The 22,605-nt window shown below is 40.6% G+C and overlaps 1 protein-coding gene and 1 pseudogene across 19 annotated transcripts in view; one reads left to right on the forward strand and one right to left on the reverse strand.

Annotated features, from left to right (window-relative positions):
- Positions 1–22,605, forward strand: part of R3HDM2 (R3H domain containing 2) — a 148,218-nt gene that overhangs the window by 25,905 nt on the left and 99,708 nt on the right. For 17 of the 19 annotated variants that reach the window (XM_060165802.1, XM_060165795.1, XM_060165791.1 and 14 more), the window contains one exon: positions 15,177–15,244. The gene's annotated coding sequence lies outside the window, so the exon portion shown is untranslated. Of the gene's footprint in view, positions 1–15,176; positions 15,245–22,605 lie in introns of those variants that run through there. The other 2 variants (XM_060165801.1, XM_060165803.1) reach the window with 1 other exon arrangement.
- LOC132529392 (putative hydrolase RBBP9) lies at positions 10,411–10,974 on the reverse strand (annotated as a pseudogene).

Below are 22,605 nucleotides of genomic sequence, written 5' to 3' on the forward strand. Positions count from 1 at the left end.
TAGAATCACTAGTTAACCACTTAACACAGTTAATTTAAAGGCTTCTTAGTGGGTATCTTCTTTCTTTTTTTTTTTTGGCTGCGTTGGGTCTTTTGTCGCGGCACATGGGATCTTCTTTGTTGCAGTATGCGGGATCTTTCTTTGCAACGCGTGGGCTCTTCATTGTGGCACACAAACTTCTCTAGTTGTGGCGCATGGGCTCTGTAGTTGTGGCATGTGGGCTCCAGAGCATGTGGGTTCTGTAGTTTGCAGCACGTGGGCTCTCTAGTTGAGGTGTGCGGGCTTAGTAGTTGTGGCGCACAGGCTTAGTTGCCCCACAGCATGTGGAATCTCAGTTCCCCAACCAGGGATCAAACCTGCGTCCCCTGCATTAGAAGGCGGATTCTTAACCAGTGGACCACTGGGGAAGTCCTTTTTTTGTTGTTGTTGTCATATAGTTGACTTACAGTATTTTATTAGTTTCATGTGTACAGCATAGTGATTCAGTATTTTTACAGATTATACTCAATTAAAAGTTATTACAACATAACAGCTATAATTCCCTGTGTTATACAATATATCCTTGTTGCTTATCTATTTTATACATAGTAGTTTGTATCTCTTAATTCCCTACCCTTAATTTCCTCCTCTCCCCTTTGGTAACCACTAGTTTGTTTTCTATATCTGTGAGTCTGTTTCTGTTTTGCATATACATTTATTTCTATTATTTTAAATTTTTATTTATTTTTAATTTTTTATTTTTAATCGGAGTATAGTTGATTTACAATATTATGTTAGTTTCTGGTGTACAGCAAAGTGATTCAAGTATACATGAATATATATTCTTTTTCATACTCTTTTCCATTATGGTTTATTATAGGATATTAAATATAGTTACCTGTGCTCTACAATAGGACCTTGTTGTTTATCCATTCTATATAATAGTTTGCATCTCCTAGTCCCAAACTTCCAATCGAACCCTCCCCCACCCCCCCATTTGTATTATTTTTTAGAGTCCACATATAAGTGATATCATACAGTATTTGTCTTTCTCTCTTTGACTTATTTCACTAACAATATTCTCTAAGTCCATCCATGTTCCTGCAGATGGCAGGATTTCGTTCTTTTTTATGGCTGAGTAATATTCCATTGTGTGTATGGTGATATGATCCAGCAGTCCCACTCCTAGGAATATACCCTGCCAAAGCTATAATTCAGAAAGATACGTGCACCTCTATGTTCATAGCAGCACTATTCACAATAGCCAAAACATGGAAACAACCTAAATGTCCATTGACAGGTGAATGTATAAAGGAGATGTGGTACACGTGTATAATGGAATACTACACAACCATAACAAAGAACAAAATAGGGCTTCCCTGGTGGTGCAGTGGTTGGGGGTCTGCCTGCCGGCGCAGGGGACACAGGTTCGTGCCCTGGTCAGGGAGGATCCCGCAGGCTGCGGAGCGGCTGGGCCCGTGAGCCATGGCCGCTGGGCCTGCGCGTCCGGAGCCTGTGCTCCACAGCGGGAGAGGCCGCAGCGGTGGGAGGCCCGCGTACTGCAAAAAAAAAAAAAAAAAAAAGAACAAAATAATGCCATTTGCAGTAACATGAATGCAGCTAGAGATTATCATCCTAAGTGAGGTAAGTCAGAAAGGGAAAGACAAATACCGTATGATATCACTTATATGTGGAATCTAAAATATGGCACAAATGAACCTATCTACAGGACAGAAATAGACTCATAGACATAGAGAACAGACTTGTGGTTGCCAAGGGCCAGGGGGAGGGATGGATTGGGAGTTTGGGATTAGCAGATGCAAACTGTTATATATAGGATGGATAAACAGCAAGGTCCTACTGTATAGCACAGGGAACTATATTTAATATCTTGCAATAAACCATGATGGAAAAGAATATGAAAAAGAACGTATTGTAAAAAATAATTATAATAATAAAGGTAAATAATAAAAAAACAGAATGTATTGTATGTATATAACTGAATCACTTTGCTGTACAACAGAAATTAACAAAACAATGTAAATCAACTACACTTGAATAAAATAAATTTAAAAAAAATTTTAAAAATTGGGGATTGACTTTTTTGAGGCTAGAAAAAGAAAGATGAGAAGTTATTCTTTATGTGAAATGAAGATTCTTACATATTTTTAGATTTACTTTTTGGATTGGTGTCACATTTACATGGTACAAAATTCTAAGTATAGAAAAAAGTAGAGTGAAGTTTTCTTCTTGTTCCTACAATGAAAACCAGTCAGTTCCTCATTCCAGGGGCAACTAGTATTACCAGTTTTTGTGCATCCTGTGTGCTTATAAGCATAAAATATACACATACATGTAAATATGTATGTATCTTCTTTTCTTCCTTTTTACAGAAATGGTTCTGTCTTACTCTTTTCTTACACATACATCAAGTTATATGTGTTGTTGTAAGTTGAATTTCCTTATTCTTGTTTATGTCTGTACAGTATAATATGGGCTATGTATGTATTGTTTATCATTCTTCTATTAAAGGGCATTTTGATTTTTTCTCAGTTACAAATAGTGCAGCATGAATAACCTTGTACATATGTCATTTTGCATATTTGTAATATCAGTAAGATAATTTTCTAAAGGTGTATACTTTGGAATTTTTATAGACATTGTAAAAATGCCTTCCAAAGATATATGAAGTTTACATTTCCACCAGCAGTTGTTTCAAGATTTGAGAGTGAGGTTTTAGTCGTGGTGGATATATACAAAATAACAACTTTGAAATGTTTTCGTACATGTATATTTGGCAGCAGGTGCACTCAGCCTAGCCTTGTTCATTCAACAGTTAACTGAGTGCCTATGAACCAGTACAGTCTTTTGTGTTCCACTGTAAGCAACTGTAGCAGATTAACTTTACCTAAACTCTCAGGGAAGGCTTTCTGGAGGAGCAGAGCCTTGAAGGACAAATGGGGCAGGGGAAATTCTAGATGAGTAGTTCTCAAATTTTGGGTGTCTGACCTTTTAACTCTTCAAAAAGTTATTACAGACTCTAAAGAACTTTTATTTATGTGGGGTTATATTTGCCAGTATTTACTGTGTTAGAAATTAAAACTAAGAAAATATTTAAATGTTTATTAAAAATAATAAACTCCTTACGTATTAGTATATATAACACACTAATTTTTTATACATTTTTTAAAGGTTACACTCCATTTACAGTTACTACAAAATATTGGCTGTATTCTCTGTATTGTACGATACGTCCTTGTAGCGTATCTTACACCCAACAGTTCCTACCTCCTGCTCTCCCACCCCTATATTGCCTGCTCTTGCCCACCCCCATCCCCCCTACGGTAACCACTGGTTTGTTCTCTATATCTGTGAGTCTGCTTCTTTTTTATGTGCACTAGTTTGTTGTATTTTTTAGGTTCCACATATAAGTGATTTAATATACTATTTGCCATTCTTTTTTTGTCTGACTTATTTCACTTAGCATAATGCCCTCCAAGTCCATCCACTTTGCTGCAAATGGCAAATTTTTGTTCTTTTTTATGTCTGAGTAGTATTCCATTGTGTGTGTGTGCGTGTGTGTGTGTGTATATATATATACATTCACACAGACACACTTTATCCATTCATCATTTGATGGACACTTAGGTTGCTCCCATGTCTTGGCAGTTGTAAATAATGCTGCTATGAACATTGGGGTGCATGTATCTTTTCAAATTAGTGTTTTTGTTTTTTCTGTATGTGTACCCAGGAGTGGAATAGCTGGGTCATATGGTAGTTCTGTTTTTAGTTTTTTGAGGAACCTCCATACTGTTTTTCCACAGTGGCTACACCAATTTACATTCCCAGCAACAATGTACAAGGGTTCCCTTTTCTCCACATCCTTGCCAACATTTGTTATTTGTGTTCTTTTTGATGATAGCCATTTTGACAGGTGTGAGGTGATATCTCATTGTGGTTTTGATTTTAATTTCTCTGATGACTAGCGCTGTTGAGCATCTTTTCATGTGCCTGTTGGCCATTTACATTTCCTCTTTGGAAAATTGCCTATTCAGTTCTTCTGACCAATTTTTTTTTTTTTTTTTTTTTTGCGGTATGCGGACCTCTCACTGTTGTGGCCTCTCCTATTGCAGAGCACAGGCTCCGGACGCGCAGGCTCAGCGGCCATGGCTCACGGGCCTAGCCGCTCCGCGGCATGTGGGATCTTCCCGGTCTGGGGCACGAACCCATGTCCCCTGCATCGGCAGGCGGACTCTCAACCACTGAGCCACCAAGGGAGCCCCCGCAATTTTTTATAATGTACTTTTTACTGAAAAAACTAATTTTTTAATAGTTCTGTTATTTCTTATTTATTTATGGCTGTGTCGGGTCTTAGTTGTGGTACGTGGGATCTTTGTTGAGGCATGTAGGATCTTTTCATTGCAGCACGTGGGCTTCTCTGTAGTTGTGGCATGCAGGGCTTCTCTTTTCTAGTTGTGGCACACAGGCTCCAGGGCACATGGGCTCTGTAGTTGTGGTGCGTGGGTTCCAGAGCACGTGGGCGCTAATAGTTTGTGGCACACAGGTTCTCTAGTTGAGGCTTGCGAGCTCAGTAGTTGTGGCACACAGGCTTAGTTGCCCTGTGGCATGTGGGATCCTAGTTCCCCAGCCAGGGATTGAACCCACATCCCCTGCATTGGAAGGTGGACTGTTTACCACTGGACCACCAGGGAAGTCCTAAAAAAACTAATTTGTAAAAAAATTTATTGAAGTATAGTTGATTTACAATGTTGTGTTAATTTCTGCTGTACAGTGAAGTGACTCAGTTATATACACACACACATATATACTTTTTCATATTCTTTTCTATTATGGTTTATTACAGGATATTGAATAGAGTTCCCTGTACTGTACACTAGGACCCTGTTGTTTATCCATTCTTTATATAATAGTTTGCATCTGTTAATCCCAGGCTCCCAGTCCATCTCTCCTCCACCTTGGCAACAACAAGTTTGTTCTCTATGAGTCTTTTTCTGTTTTGTAGATAAGTTCATTGTGTCATATTTTAGATTCCACATACCAGTGATATCTTATGGTATTTGTACTTCACTTAGTACGATAATCTCTAGGTCCATCTACATTGCTGCAAAGGGCATTTTTTCATTCTTTTTTATGGCTGAGTAGTATTCCATTTGTGTGTGTGTGTGTGTGTGTGTGTGTGTGTGTGTGTGTGTGTGTGTATGCCACATCTTCTTTATCCATTCATCTGTCAGTGGACATTTAAGTTGTTTCCATGTCTTGACTATTGTAAATGATGCTGCTATGAATATAGGGGTGCATGTATATTTTTGGATTATAGTTTTTTCCAGGTATATGCCCAGGAATGGAATTGCTAGATCATAATGCAACTCTATTTTTAGTTTTATGAGGAACCTCTATACTGTTTTCTGTAGTGGCTGTACCAATTTACATTCCCACCAATAGGATAGAAGGATTTCCTTTTCTCCACACCCTCTCCAGCATTTTTTTTTTTTTTGCGGTACGCAGCCCTCTTACTGTTGTGGCCTCACAGGCTCTGGACGTGCAGGCTCAGCGGCCATGGCTCACGGGCCCAGTCGCTCCGCGGCATGTGGGATCTTCCCGGACCGGGGCACGAACCCGTGTCCCCTGCATCGGCAGGTGGACTCTCAACCACTGTGCCACCAGGGAAGCCCGAAAAAACTAATTTTTAAAACAGAAAAGATTTAGTGAGAAGAAGGAGGGACATTGTTTTATATTTTTACAAGTCTCTGATGTCTAGCTTATTGGAAGATAGCTGTATTCTTGTATCTCCATCTGCATTCAGTCTGTTGCAATATGTCATTTTGGTTGAAGTATATGAAGAAAATCCAGGCTTGGATATATGTAGTTGAAAAAGACAGAAGTATTTTAATATCTTCTTTAGGTAATTGTGGGTATTCTTTGATATTATACCCAAACTCAATAAGTGGTAGTTTCTTAAAGGTTAGTTGCAGTGTAGGTTAGTTGTATGGTTTCATTAATATGAAACTATATTAATGAGCTTTTGTACTTGATGACATTAAAATTCGTTTGTCTAGTATGTTGAATGGATCTTTTACCCATGTATGATTTTGAAACATCATAAATTAATCAGTTGGAAAATATTGTCTCATTTGGTTATTCAGATCTTCCAAGTGTTTGATACAGTTAATTACACAGTTTTTAAAAATCACATTCATTAATACCACTACCATTTCATCAGGAAAGTCTTAAAGTATTGAGAAGCCATCAAGCTCATAGGGGATACATGTTTTCAAAATTCTGACTTTAGCTAAAGTTTGAATTTTATCATTTGCAACAAATACTTTCATTTGTTTTCTTTGAAGTCATAGGCTCACTTTGTTCCTTTTCGTGAAAATATTGTACATACTCAAGTCTGAATAACCATAGTTTGCCTGTCAGTTGTTTACTTAAGAAATAATAGGGCTTCCCTGGTGGCGTAGTGGTTGAGAGTCTGCCTGCCGATGCAGGGGACACGGGTTCGTGCCCCGGTCTGGGAAGATCCCACATGCCGCGGAGCGGCTGGGCCCGTGAGCCATGGCCGCTGAGCCTGTGCGTCCGGAGCCTGTGCTCCACAACAGTGAGAGGCCCGCGTACCGCAAAAAAAAAAAAAAAAAAAGAAATAATTGTAACACAACATTGTAAACAACCATACTCCGATAAAAATTAATTTAAAAAAAAGAAATAATAGTATTCCATGAAAAAAGCAGCTAGTTCAGCTTGTAGCTCAGTTGCTTTTCCTTGAGACAATTATTGTATGATTATTATAAAGCGGGAGAAGTGCTTTATACTTACTTCCCATTTTGACACTTAGAATATTAAAAAGACATACTCAAAGTTGGAAATTTAATAAAATTATTGAATTTTACTGGTTTATCAAGGATATTCACAAGTAAAATTTATCTTTTCCTTTTTAAACTCCAAATGTGGAGTGGTGGAGAAGATGATATTACTAGTATAGTTTGATGCCCCTGCCTTGATTTATGCTAAGGCACTAGCAGTTATACCTATATTGCTTTTATCACCGTTGTGGAAAAGGCAAATAACATCTTGTTATTATGAAAACACTTTCACCTCATAGACCTCCTGGTACCGCATTTTGAGAACTGCTGTTTTAGATAGAGGATGCATTACATAGTTGAGCCTTGAACAACATGGAGGTTTTTCAATAGTAAATACTACAGTGTTACATGATCTGTGGTTGGTCAAATCTATAGAATCCCAGATACAGGGGGGACTGCGGATACTGAGGGCTGATTATAAGTTATACTCGGATTTTCAACTGTGGGGAGCGTTGGCGTCCTTAACCTCCTCATTGTTCAAGGGTCAACTGTATACCCAAACATACTGAGATGAGGTGCTTTACAGTTCAACTATAAGTAATTCGTTATGGAACTCAGGATATATATATAGAGAGAGAGAGAGAGAAAAAAAAAAAGGTAGTCAGGGACTAGATTATAAACGAACTTAAGTACCCTGATAGGGAGTGCAGAATTTATAGGCACTGGGGAGTCTTTGAAGGATTTTAAGGAGGAAGAGGGATGTGTATGTATGGTATGGGTGTGGGAGAGTGATGCTGTCACATTTGTATTTTTCAAAGATCACCCTTGTCACAGTGTGTTTTGTGGTAAGTGCAGTGGAAAATGATGAGGTTCTAAACTAAAGGCACTGACTTGGTCATGCAGCCACAGAGGGCCAGGCTGTACAAACCAGTGCAGGGGTTAGAGCATGTCCTTCCTAAAGTAGAGGTAAGCCTCTGTTTGGCAGCATCTGTTGGCTGGATGGGCAGGAGCACAATTAGCTGCTTCCATCACCGTATCAGTTATAAGCTGTCCCCTCAAATACTCGTATAGACAGTTTTCTCTGGAAACACTGAATATGCTCTAGAATCTCTTTTGCAAAAATGACTTCAAAGATAATCACTGGGGACTTCCCTGGTGGTACAGTGGTTAAGAATCTGCCTGCCAGTGCAGGGGATGCGGGTTTGAGCGCGGGTCCGGGAAGATCCCACATGCTGCGGAGCAGCTAAGCCCGTGAGCCACGACTACTGAGCCCATGCGCCACAACTACTGAAGCCCACACGCCTAGAGGCCGTGCTCCACAACAAGAGAAGCCACTGCAATGAGAAGCCCGCGCACCGCAACAAAGAGTAGCCCCTGCTCACAGCAACTAGAGAAAGCCCGTGCACAGCAACGAAGACCCAACACAGCCCCCAAAAAATAATAATAATAAATTAATTAATTTTAAAAAAAGATAATCACTGTTCTAACTTCTATTCCCATACGTTAGTTTTATCTGTTTTTGAATTTCATATTAATAGAATATAGTGATATGCTTTGTGTCTTTTTTTGCTCAGCATTGTCTTTGAGACAATGAGGGGAAATGAGCTCCATTTCTTTTTTTTTTTTTTTTAATATTTATTTGGCTGTCCCGGGTCTTACTCGCGGCACACGGGATCTTCATTGCCCTTGAGGGACCGTCTTTGCATCATGTGGGATCTTTTAGTTGTGGCATGTGGGATCTAGTTCCCTGACCAGGGATCGAACCCGGTTCCCCTGCATTGGGAGCGTGGAGTCTTAGCCACTGGACCACCAGGAAAGTCCCAGCTCCACTTCTTGATGGGAATTGCTGCAAATAATCTGTGGCCATGTTTAATCTACAACACTGGGCACTACGCTTCCTTGTTCCTTTCTTCTTTCTCTCTCCTTGTTTCTCTCTTTCTCCCTCCTTCCCTCCCCTCTCTCCCTTCCTTCCTTTTATTTATTTATTTTTATTTTTTATTTCTCAATTGTATATATTTGGTTTTTTCTACAGAGGAAGAGGACAATAAGGTATTATGAACTGTTATTTGTATAAGTTTGTAAATTTTTTTAAGAAAGGACTTCAGAAAACAAGGCAGAGAATACGTAGAACAATGACTACTTCCAAATAATTCAAATAGAATCAAGCTTTGATTATAGGCTTGTGAAATCAGTGCTAAACAGCTTCTCTAAGCAAAGTATTCAATTGATTTATCTACTTTGCTTTTCACTAACTTGTCAAATAAACTGTTTTTAATCTTTATTTTTAATTATAAAAGTAAGACAGTGCACGAACTCAAATAATCCCCAGGTGTATAATGTAAAAAGGAGACGTCCACCACACCATAACTACCAAAATTCCCATTCCCTAAGGTAATTGCTGCTAAAAATTTAGAGAATCTCTCCTGACATTTTTTGAGCACATTTAGAAATCAAAAGCCTTTTCAGGTTCAAATGATGGCTTTGAATTTTCATTAGGTATGAACAGTGTGGGAATTCACATTATTGCAGGAAATATCAGGTGTGAATTTACTGGAAATTGTTTTGAGATGTTACTTGGGGATCATAATAGCCAAAAAATGTTGGAAAATGAAAAGGGTTTTTTGGGGGGAGTATGATTAGAAGAAAAATCATGGAATGATGCTGAAAGAGATCTAAAGGACCATGGAAATTAAAAGGTAGAACACTTGACAGAACAAAATTTGACATATGGAAAGATCATTTTTTAAAATATTTAAGACTATAACAAAATCCAAACTGTTCCCATGATTTCATCCTTTGACGTCATGTCTATTTCTCAGGCTTTTCTCAAGCTCTAAAGCACTGGCTAAGTGAATACTTACAGCAGAGGTCACACATGGATGGCTTGGACTTTGTGTCTTGCCATGTTTGCAGATTTTTTATTTACGCTGTAGTTGCCAGCTAACATAACCCATATGTCTGTGGACTGAACGTAATTCATGTACATGTGGATTATATATACATACAATTATGGTCCCTAAATACAAAAGTGTATGAATTTCTTTCCTTGAAAATCAGAAAACTGGCAATGCCTTGCCAAATTCCCACATGGCAACAATCCAGACAGGACCCAGCAGGAGTTCTCCCCGTCGCCCTAATCCTCGCCAGTCTGGTCTTAGACCGATCCCTGCCTGACCCTGCAGACCCCTGCCTCAGCCTCCTTGTGTGTCACTCTCTCAACATGTTTAAGGACATGTTATGCTGCAACTCCTACAGCATAACATGAAACCTGTTTAGTTTTAATCTGGACTAGGGATCAGGAAACCTGGGTTTTGTTTCTGTCTTATTCACTTTGGATAGTTAAGGGTGGTTAAGCTGTCCCATGTCCCTTATCAAATGGGAAAAATACTGTTTTAGGTCAGAGTAATTGGAGGAGATGTAGATTCTATGGAAAATGAAAATACTGTTTGTAATTTAGTTTGAACATTGAAACTTGTGTGTGTTTTGGACCTTAATTTGATGTGGTTTGCATGCCCGCTGTTCATCTGATGATAGATGATTGTCATCTGTTAATAATCTGATCGTTGCCCTACTCCCATGTTGTTACGCAAAACAGCAGTAACCACCCTGGCTATCCTGGCACTTCCAGCATGGACTTGACCACACTAACCAGTTCATCAAACTCCGTGCTCTGGAAATGGCCATGGTCAGTGAATCTGTACAATTTGGCTTCCAACCTGTTGGCCACTTCTTGTTGTTCCTTCCAAGGAAGGAAAGGATTGTCAGTGGAGCCAAACTGCACAATGTGAGGGCAGTTGGCTTTGATCTTCTCCCACTGCCAGGGGCGGCTGAAGTATCCGCTTGCCCGTTCATTGTCATCCCCCAGGTCAGACGTGTACTCAGACACTAACACAATAGCACACACCCGGTGGGTCTCTGCGTACCTCATGGCTGCAGTGGCCCCAGAACTGTGGCCTATGACGATGGTCTCCTCGTCACAGTGCAGCCCCGTCTGCATGAAGGGCAGCCAGCTGCTCTCTCGAGCTGTGATTGGGTCAGGCATGTTTGTAGCCAAACACTGGAAACCAGGTATCTGCTCCAGCCCCCTCTTCACCCAGCTGTACCAGCCGTGGGTAGCCACATCCCCGCCCCCCGTTCCCGGGGATGATCACACTGCCTTGCAGGGCGCCGCCATGAGTGCAGCCGACCTCCCTTCCTTCCTTTTAAATTAAGGGGATAGTTTGTAGATTTTTAAAAATTGCCTCTCCTTGTCTTTCTTCTTGAAATTCATGTTAGAACACAGCTTACTTGGTTAAAGGATGTCTTCTGTGATTTCTTGGTATGGCCAAGGACCAGATGTTTTCAGGTCTTGACTTTGTTACTGCTTTTCAAATTACATTAATAGTACCAAACATCTGTTAATGCTGGAGAGATTAGTGTCTTCTCCAGGAGATTTTGGTCTTTTTTTTAAATCCTTTTTTTTTTTGTAATTGCTGAGACTTAACGTTCTGGTCCTTTTATGGGCTCTCTTCCTGGCCCTTCAATGCCTTGTTAGTCATCCACAGTTACTAAAGTGGGCCTGAAATGACAACTTTTTTTCCAGGGTGCTCAGTGAAGTCAGGAAGGGAAAGCCTCCCTATCAGGAGAAGGTGTCTGGATTGCAGTTTTCTTGAGTAGACAGTATTTTTATATGTGAAGTAAATAAGAATCTTGGGCAAGGTGCAGATCTTAGTGACCTGTCAGCCCATCAGGATGAATCAGCTCAAGTCCTAGATGAGGTGGCAACGTCAGCACAATGAGCCCCTTGCCCTGAGTTTATTGGGCCTCTCTTAAGGTAGCTGTCATAGCCCTTATTTTAGAGAAAAGTCAGAGTCATTCTTCAACGTTCAGCTGACTTTAAACATTATTTATTTTGGAGGGGGAAAGTCACTTTCAGTATAGGTGCACCATTGGAAGTGGCATGTGGCCGTTTTTCACATTATAGCCATTTTGATGTGCCGAAGTGTTACAGTTGTTAGCATCTTAAAACTTGTCTCCAGGTGACCTGAGGCTATTCTGCGTCTCTAAGTAAGTTTAATTAATTGTCTTGGGTGCCAGACAAGTAGATTTGTTAACTGTAGTTTCTGATTTATCTATTGCTCAAACCAGTGATAATTTGATAGGAATAGGAACTCAGAGGTGGCATTTTATTGCAAAAGATGGATATTGGTTGCTAAATGCAGTTGATTAGAAGGCTAGGACAAAGTATTTGTTTTTCTGGTGACAGGGTCATTAAGGCTTTGTAGAATGTGCCACTAGTCAGATGACTGAACTAAATCTTCCTACTCGTGTGAGGTAATCTTTAAGGCGTTGGGAGTGCCTCACAGAACTCTTATTAACTATGGTACTCTCACAGGTGTTTGCAGCTTCGTCAGATTAGCCTGGTGGTTCTGGTACGTGAGGCACTCCTCAGTGCAATACTAGTAGCCAGAGTTCTGGTAATTGCTGCTGCCTGAGAACATTGGATCTGAAACCCACAGACCTAGAGAAGTGTTGCCAGATAAGATTGCCATCTTAATTTTCTGAGGGCAAATTTTACCTTCAGAGAAAGGAAGGGAGCTTTCTGAGAATACAAGGCAGATTGTTAGAATGAGGAAGAGAACATAGGGTTTTGAAGCCTGGCCATTTTATTGGCTGTAGAAATAAGTTTTTTGGGTTTTTTTTGTTGGTTTGTTTTTTTGGCTGCGTTGGGTCTTCGTTGCTGCGTGCAGGCTTTCTCTAGTTTCAGAGAGCGGGGGCTACTCTTTGTTGTGGTGTGGGGGCTTCTCATTGCGGTGGCTTCTCTTGTTGCGGAGCATGGCCTCTAGGCACGCGGGCTTCAGTAGTTGCAGCACACGGGCTCAGCAGTTGTGGCTCATGGGCTCTAGGGCGCAGGCTCAGTAGTTGTGGTGCACGGGCTTAGTTGCTCCGCGGCATGTGGGATCTTTCCGGGCCAGGGATTGAACCCTTGTCCCCTACGTTGGTAGGTAGATTCTTAACCACTGCACCACCAGGGAAGTCCCTAGATATAAGTTTGGTTTTTTTTTGTTTTTGCCGTACGCGGGCCTCTCACTGTTGTGGCCTCTCCCGTTGCGGAGCACAGGCTCTGGACGTGCAGGCTCAGCTCCGCGGCATGTGGGATCTTCCCAGACCGGGGCACGAACCTGTGTCCCCTGCATCGGCAGGCGGACCCTCAACCACTGTGCCACCAGGGAAGCCCTAGAAATAAGTTTTTAAAAACGTAACACCTTAGAGGTATTACTTGGCTTTGTAAATGAAGCAAACAATTAGAAAACTGTTACAGTGCTTACTATGTGTCAGACACTATTTGGCATTGGAGGCACATATGAACAAGACACATAAGATTTCTGCCCTCAAAGAGCTTACATTCTTGCTTGAGAAGATAGACAATTTTCAAATAAATAAATAAGATAATTATAGAGTGTAGTGCTATGAAGAAAATTGATATGATGATGTGATTTGAGAGTAAGGGAGAAGGGGATACTTCGCATTGGTTGGTCAGACCTCTTCATAGTGACATATGAACTCTTAATTGAAGGGAGGCAGAACCAGCATTTCCTGATGAAAGACAACTGTTCTGGGCAGGAGGAAAAACAAACACAAAGGACTTGTGGGAAGTATGTGGTTTGGGATGTTCAAGAGTAGGCAGGGGCCAGATTTTATAAGGCTCTATAGACCTTGCTTGGGATGATGGAAGCCACTGGTGGAAGGAAGCTGGTTGAGCAAGGAAGCTAAGTGATCGGAATTACATGTTAAAAAGATCACTCATAACATAACATTGTAAATCGACTATACTTCAATTAAAAAATCGGGCTTCCCTGGTGGCGCAGTGGTTGGGAGTCCGCCTGCCGATGCAGGAGACACGGGTTCGTGTCCTGGTCCGGGAGGATCCCACGTGCCACGGAGCGGCTGGGCCCGTGAGCCGTGGCCGCTGGGCCTGCGTGTCCGGAGCCTGTGCTCCGCAGCGGGAGAGGCCGCAACAGTCAGAGGCCCACGTACGGGGGGCGGGGGGGAATCACTGTTGATTCTCTGGGGAGAACAGATAGCAGAGTGCCTAGAGCAGAAGTAGAATGATTAGTTAAGAGGCTATTGCATTTCATTAAAAAACTGCAATTATATGGAGGTAAAAGAGGATGGACGGCAGAAGGGAATTCAACTTCTTTCAGAAAGCATTTCACTTTTAATTTTGATAAGATTGCAGATAGGGCAAGAAAACCATTATAGCAATAAGTACTAGTGTGTGCTTTGAATTACATTGTTCTTGATTCTCTGACTCAGAGCTGGAGAGTGACTTTTTGGTGTGGCAGGGCTCTCAGCCTGAACCTACTTTGCTCGCTTAAAAATCCCACACATCTGGGCATGACTTGAGGGCCTGTAGGGAAAGGCAGCCCAGCCAGTAATTTCTTTGCATGAGGGAGAACAAGGCATTTCCTGGGGAAAAAATTCACCATGCAGCCATGTTTCAGGACTAAGATTGGCAGTGAAAAGGGGAAGGGCAATATCCTTTGGTCATGCCTCCCAATCCTAACCAAACTACCATATGTCTCTAATGCCAAAACCCTGAGAGGAAGGGGCCATAAAAAAACTAGAAGAGCTTTTTCATAGAAATCTGTTTAAGATATTGGGAAGGTGGACTTCTGATGTGATATCCACAGGATAGAGTTATAAGACAAAATTATAAGTTAGGGATACTCCTCACTGTGTAGAATGTAGTGAAGCTTAGGTTTTTGAGGGCTTCCAAGAACACAGGCTGACTTGCGCATATTAAGGGTTCCAGTGGTAGCACCCTGGGTTGCTGAAGTGGATTAAGCAGCAGCCAGCCCTCAGAGTCCCGTAAGAGCAATAATAATAAATATTGCAGTTGGAGTGAGGAGATATTAAATTATGTGTTTGTGATACAGAATTTTCTTCTATGAGTAGAAATAAGTCTCTGGCCTCTCGACTTTTGCTTTGTACCTACGAAGAGATATTCTAGATCTGCTAGCTCAGTTTCTAGATTTGTCTTGTGTGGAAGAATAATGGGTAAAAAACAGCTGAAGAATTTCAAGGAGTAAGACTGGATGATTTGTTTGTATTAGAAAGTGTACCGGGAACTGCTTATAAGTAGAGGGGATCAACAGAGGGGAAAAGAGCCAAATGAATAGTGTTTTATTGTGAATTGAGAGTAGGGATGGATATAGAGGGTTCAGCACAAGATGTAGGGTTATAAGAAATACTGTGAGCAAAAGGAATTGGGAAAGAAGATATTAAGAAGCTGATTTGAAATAGATCTCTTTTTATTTTCTTTGAGAGTCTCAATATATTAAGATTGAAATTGCTTTTAACTTACCTGTTCTTTTTTTTTTTTTTTTTTTGGAGGTTAGACTTGTTACTTATATGTGACGTCATTCCAGCACTGGACTCATGGAGGCTGAACATTTATTCAGGTAATAATAGGTAACATTTATGGAATACTTCTTATGTGCCAGGCAACAAACTAAGTGCTTTACCCTTGATCTCATTTAATCCTCACACAATCTCATAAGGTTGGGAGTGTTACTGCACCCATTTAATAGATGAGGAGATTGAGACTCACAGTATATCAAGATTGAATTCATCTGAATTAGAAAATGGAAAAAGGCTACTGTAATAGTCAAAGTGAGAGATGATGGTAGCTTGGGTTAGGTGATGTCATTTCTTACCTGGCATAAATATCATGAATGTAAAATGGTTTTGATTGGCTGTACTTCACCCTCATTTCCATAACTTTTCCTCATTGCTGAATACATCATGCTTTTAGTTTGTCTTTTTTTTTTTTTTTTTTTGGCTGTGTTGGGTCTTCATTGTTGTACATGGGCTTTCTCTAGTTGCGGTGAGCAGGGGCTACTCTTCGTTGTGGTGTGGCGGGCTTCTCATTGTGGTGCCTTCTCATTGCGGAGCACGGGCTCTAGGCATGTGGGCTTCAGTAGTTGCAGCACATGGGCTCAGTAGTTGCGGCAGGCGGGCCCTAGAGCGTGCAGGCTTCAGTAGTTGTGGCACGTGGGCTCAGTAGTTATGGCGCGCGGGCTCTAGAGCACAGGCTCAGTAGTTGTGGCGCATGGGCTTAGCTGCTCCACAGCATGTGGGATCCTCCCGGACCAGGGATCGAACCCTTGTCCCCTGCATTGGCAGGAGGATTCTTAACCACTGCACCACCAGGCAAGTCCTTTTAGTTTGTCTTTAAAACAGTGGAAATATCTTTTGGTAAAGAAAAATTCAGCTTAGGGTTTTTTTTTTAAAATTTTATTTATTTTTGGCTGTGTTAGGTCTTTGTTGCTGTGCGCGGGCTTTCTCTAGTTGCGGCGAGCGGGGGCTACTCTTCGTTGCGGTGTGCGGGCTTCTCATTGCAGTGGCTTCTTTTGTTGCAGAGCATGGGCTCTAGGTGAGTGGGCTTCAGTAGTTGTGCCATGTGGGCTCAGTAGTTGTGGCTCGCGGGCTCTAGAGTGCAGGCTCAGTAGTTGTGGTGCATGGGCTTAGTTGCTCTGCAGCGTGTGGGATCTTCCCAGACCAGGGCTCGAACCCATGTCCCGTGCATTGGCAGGCAGATTCTTAACCACTGCGCCACGAGGGAAGCCCCAGCTTAGGGTTTTTAACCTTAAAGTTTTTTGAACCTTTTAGAAAGTAGATAAAAAGTTTTGCAATAGTTTATATTTTTTGAGTAAATATCTACAAAAGGTAGATATCTATAATTGGGGAATTCTTAAGAGGTGATTAATATAGATAATAGAGGGTTTTTTGTTGATTTCATCACGCTTGAGATACTATTTACAAGTATTTTCACGTTTAAGGAACCTTATTAGGGTTTCTTGTAGGAGCTTTTTTGGTGTATCTAAATGCTTGTTTACAGATTACATTAATTGTAGTACTTGCCGGAACTGGCAGGGTGTCTAGCAGTACCGACTGAAAATCAGTCAAAAATGAAGATTGAGCATCTCTGAAATTATACTGTAGGTTAATGGAAGTTTCTTTTTTTTTTCATTTTATTTATTTATTTATTTGGCTGCATTGGGTCTTAGTTGCAGCGTGCAGGCTCTTCGTTGCAGCGTGCGGGCTTCTCTCTAGCTGTGGTGTGCAGGCTGCACAGCGCGTGGGCTCAGTAGTTGTGGTGCGTAGCCTTAGTTGCCCCGTGGCATATGGGATCTTAGTTCCCTGACCAGGGATCGAACCCATGTCCCCTGCATTGGAAGGCGAATTCTTAACTACTGGACCCCAGGGAAGTCCCCCTTGGAAGTATTTTTGTTTAATTTTTAAAAATTTATTTATTATTTCTGACTGCGTTGGGTCTTCGTTGCTGCATATGGGCTTTTCTTTAGTTGCAGCGAGCAGGGGCTACTCTTCCTTGCGGTGTGTGGGCTTCTCATTGCGGTGGCTTCTCTTGTTGCGGAGCACAGGCTCTAGGCACGCAGGCTTCAGTAACTGTGGCAAGTGGGCTCAGTAGTTGTGTCCCGTGGGCTCTAGAGCACAGGCTCAATAGTTGTGGTGCACAGGCTTAGCCATTCTGCGGCATGTGGGATCTTCCCAGACCAGGGATCGAACCCGTGTCCCTTGCATTGGCAGGCAGACCACTGCGCCACCAGGGAAGTCATGGGAGTATTTTTAAGTTTACAAAAATTCAAATTTATATGCTACTTTGAGTGGTTCTCCATGTTTAATGTTGCCAAGAGTTGCCTGTACACTCAGCAAGGTAAAGTAAAACCGCTTTATTACTACCTTATCAATTATTGAGTTGCCAGCATGCGTACATTGCCCTATCATATTTTTCAAAAAAGAGCTTAATTGAGGCTTTTAATAATTGACATACAGTAAACTGTACATATTAAAACGTACACTTTGTTAAGTTTTGACATGTGTTCACTGTAAAACTGTTGCCCCAATCAAGACATAATGAAGGTCTCACAAGCCCCTCGCCCCCTCCCCCCTCCCGGCCCCAACACCTGGGACCCAGACCCGCTCCGGGAGGAGAGTCGGGCGGAGTGTCGGGCCGAGTCTCACCCCTCCCTGCCCCCAGGCTCCCACTCCCTGAGGAATTTCTACACCGGGGTGTCTCAGCCTGGCCGCAGGGAGCCCCCCTTCATCTCTGTCGGCTACGTGGATGACACGCATTTCGTGCAGTTCGACGCCCCGAATCCGAGGATGGAGCCGTGGGCGCCATGGGTGGAGCAGAAGGGGCCGGAGTATTGGGATCGGAACCCGCGGATCTACAAGCACCACGCACAGACTTTCCGAGTGAACCTGAACACCCTGTGCGGCTACTACAACCAGAGTGAGGCCGAACCTCTTCAGCCCACCGTCCTCATGGCATCATTGTTGGCCTGGTTCTCTTGGTGGTCACTGGAGCTGTGGTGGCTGGAGCTGTGATCTGGTGGAAGAAGCACTCAGGCAGCGACAGTGCCCAGGGATGTGATGTTCTCTTTCACCAGTCCTAAAGGGCTGTTTCCTGGATTATTCTTTCCATCTTTTCCAAAGAACCAAAAGCTGGAAAGGAACAAGGATTAACCCCTGGAAGTCCCAGTGCTACGTGATCTGATCAGACCACACACCTGAGCAGACTGCAGAGTTTTGGCACTGCGTCTAGACAGCACAGAGACCAGGGAGTCCTAAACTTTAATTTGCATAAGAATCATCGGGACATCTTGGTAAGATTCAGAAGGTCTGTAATAGGGCATGGGATTCTGTATTAAAACAAGGTTGGTGCTGATTCTGCGGACTTTCAGATCACATTTAGTAGCAAGAACGTAGACCAGGATTCCCACATGGCTGTGCACCAGCCTCACCTGTAGGGCTTGTTGAATAAGCAAGTCTTGGGCTCCGTGCCCAGCATTCTGAGATGGTGGGTCTGGGAAGAAGCCTGAGTATTTTGCAGCAATCCTTAGAAGCAATCTTGGGATTTAGCCAGTTAGGGAACGACTGAGGTCAGTGATCAGAGAGCGCTCAGGTTGGGGAGGAGCCTTAAATCCACACTTAAACCTTGTTTTTTCCTGGGAAGAAAAGGGCAAGACGTATGCTGGAGACACATGTTGGTTTTTCTACCCTGGGGTATGTAGCCAGGTGGAAGACTGACGAAGTGTTATCAGCTCAAGATGAAAAACTATGAATCCTTGCTCTCTGAAACTATTCCCTGGATGGATTTCTCACTCATTCCTTGGTATAAACAATGGAATACAAAAAAAAAAAAAAAGACATAATGAACATATTTATCATCTCCACAAGTTTTCTTATCCCCATTTGTTATCCTTCTCCCAACCTCTGTGGTCTCCTGGCAACCACTGATCAATTTTCTGTCACTATAGAATAGTTTGCATTGTCTAGAATTTTATATAAAGGGAATCATAAAGTGTATACTCTCATGTTTACTTATTTTTGATTTGGCTTTTTTTATCAAGCTAATTATTTTGAGATTCATCTGTGTTGTTGCATGTATCAATAGTTCATTCCTTTTTATTGCTGAGTAGTGATCTTTTGTATAGCTATAACACAATTTGTTCATTCATTCACTTACTGATGGACGTTTGGGTTTATTCCGGTTTTCGGCAGTTACAGATAAAGTTACGCTATGAATATTTGTGTACAAATCTTTGTATGGACATATACTTTATTTTTCCCTCCAAGTTAATTTCTTTCTTTATTTTTTTCTTTTTTTTTGACGTGAATTCACGTAGCATACAATTAACAATTTTAAAGTGTACAGTTCATTAGTATTTAGTATACTTACAGTGTTCTGCAATCACTAGCACTTTCTAGATCCAAAACTTTTTCATTATTCCATAAACCACCCCATGTCCATTAACTAATCATTCCCCATTCTCTCTTTCCCCCATCCCTTGGTAACTTCTAATCTGCTTTCTGTCTCTATGGATTTGCCTAGTCTGGATATATAATATAAAAGGAATCGGACAATATGTGAACTTTTGTGACTGGCTTCTTTCATTTAGCATAATGTTTTCATGGTTCATCCAAGTTTTAGCATGTATTAGTACTTTGTTCTTCTTTTTGGGTGCGCCAAGTGGCTTGCAGGATCTCAGTTCCCCCTCCAGGAATTGAACCTGGGCCATGACAGTGAAAACCTGGAATCCTGACCACTAGGCCACCAGGCAACTCCCAGTACTTTGTTCTTTTTTATGGCTGAATAATATTCTGTTGTGTGGTGGATATATCATTTTGTTTATCGATTCGTCAGTTAGTGGACTTTTAGGTTGTTTCCACTTTGGGGTACTGTGAATAATGCTGCTACAAACAATTATGTACAAGTTTTTGTGTGGAAATATGTTTTCATTTCTCTTGGCTATAAACCTAGAAGTCTAATTGCTGGATCATATGGTAACTATGTTTAACTTTCTGAGGAACTGTCAAACTGCTTTCAAAGTGGTTGCATGATTTTACATTCCCACCGACAGTGTTTGAGAGCACCAATTTGTCTATCATCATCAAACGTCTTATTGTCTGTCTTTTTGAGTCCAGCCATCCTAGTGGATGTGAAATAGTATCTCATTATGGTTTTGATTTGCATTTTCCTGGTGACTAGTGATGTTGAGCATCTTTTCACGTACAAATTGGCCATTTGTATATCTTTTTTGGAAAAATGTATATTTAAATCCTTTGCCTTTTAAAAAGTTGGATAACTTATCTTTTTATTATTGAGTTGTAAGAGTTCTGGGTACAAGTTCCTTATCAGATGTATGCTTTGCAAATATTTCTTCCATGGGTTGTTTTTTCACTTTTTTGATGGTATTGTTTACAGACAAAAGTTTTAAATTTGATTAAGTCCACTTGATCTATTTTTTTATTTAAGAGTTTTATGGTTTTAGATCTTACATAGGTCTATGATCCATTTTGAGTTAATTTTTGTGTATGGTGTGAGGTATGGTTCCAACTTTTTCTTTTATGTATAAATATCCACTTGTCTCATTACTGCATGTTGAAAAGACTGTCTTTGGCCTATTTGATTGTCTTAGCACCCTTGTCAAAAATCAGTTGACCATAAATGTAAGGATTTATTTCTGGACTTTCAATGCTATTCCACTACAATACTGTTTTGATTACTATAGTTTTGTGTAGTTTAGTTGAACTCGGGAAATGTGAGTCCTCCAATTTTGTTGTTCTTTTTAAAGATTATGTTGTTTATTCTAGGTCCCTTGCATTTCCATGTGAATTTTAGGATCAGTTTGTCATTTTATGCAAAAAAAAAAAGCCAGCCGGGATTTTGATAGGGATTACTTTGAATCTGTAGATCAGTTTTGGGAGTGTTACCATCTTAGCAATAAGTCTTCCAATTGATGCACATAGGATGGATTTACTCTTATTTAGATATTATTTCATTTCTATCAATAATAGTTTGTGATTTTCAATATACAAGTTACATTTTTTAACCCTACCCCATTACACTTCTTTTGTTAAATTTATAACTATTATTTTTGTTACTATTGTAAATTTTTCCCCCCTTAACATCACTTTTGAGTTGTTCATTGCTTGTGTATAGAAATACAATCAATTTTTGTATATTGACCTTGTATCTTGCAACCTTGTTGAACTTGTTTATTAGTTTTTAGTGGATTCCTTAGGATTGTCTAGATACAAGATCTTGTCATCTGCAAATAGAGATCTTTTTTACTTTTTCTTTTCCAGTCTGGATGCCTTTTCTTTCTTCTTAGTGCTTCATTGCCTTAGCTAGAATCTCCAGTGCAAAAGTTTATGTCTTTGTCTTGTTACTGAACTTAGGATAAATGCATTCAGTCTTTAAGTAGGATGTTATTTATGGGCTTTTGCAGATTCCTTTTATGAAATTGAGTTATTTCCTTAGTGGTCCTGGGGATTACAATTGACATCTTAATTTATAACAATGTAGTTTAATTTAATACCAATTCAGTTACAGTCGTGTGCAAAACTTTGTGCCTGTATAGCTCTGTTCCCTCTTCTCTCTTTTGTTCTATTACGTACAAATTACATCTTTTTACATTGTGTGCCCATCAACACAGGTTTATAATCATAGCTTTATTTAGTTGTCTTTTAAATCAGATAAACAAAAAGAGTTACAAACAAAACATTTATTTATACTATCTTTTACATTTACCTATATAGTTGCTTTTACCAGTACTTTTAATTTTTTTGTTTGGATTTGAGATACTGCCTTAGAGTCCTTTTATTTCAGCCTGAGTGACTCTCTTTAGTATTTCTTATAGACTAGATCTGCTAGTGATGAGTTCTTTCATTTTTATCTTGGAATGTCTTAATTTCTCCTTTGTTTTTGAAGGATAGTTTTGCTGGAGATAGAATTCTTGGTTGATAGTCTTTTTCTTTCAGCACTTTGAATAAATCTTCCCATTGCCTTCTGACCTCCATGGTTTTTGATGAGCTTCCTGGATTTGCAGATTTAGTGTTTGAGAAAAATTTGGCCATTATTTCATTAAATATCCTTTCTTTCCCTTTCTGTCCTGTCAATTCCAATATGAATTGTTAGGCTTTGTTCTGAGGCTTTGTTTATTTTTCTTTATTCTTTTTTCTTTCTGTTCCTCAGACAGATCTAGCCTAATTGACCTAGCTTCAAGTTTGTTGATTATTCCTTCTTCCTGCTCAGGTCTTGTGTTGAACTCTCTACTGATGTTTTTCATTTCCATTATTGTAGTTTCCAACTCCAGAATTTCCATTTGTGGCTCCTTTTTGTAATTTCTGTCTTTCTATTAATATTCTATTTTTGATGAGATATTTTTCTCATACTTTTTCTTTAGTACTTCAGTCATAGTTATCTTTTTTGATTTTTTTTCCTCCCTCCCTC

Source organism: Lagenorhynchus albirostris, chromosome 11, assembly GCF_949774975.1.
Source record: "Lagenorhynchus albirostris chromosome 11, mLagAlb1.1, whole genome shotgun sequence".
Taxonomy (NCBI): domain Eukaryota; kingdom Metazoa; phylum Chordata; class Mammalia; order Artiodactyla; family Delphinidae; genus Lagenorhynchus; species Lagenorhynchus albirostris.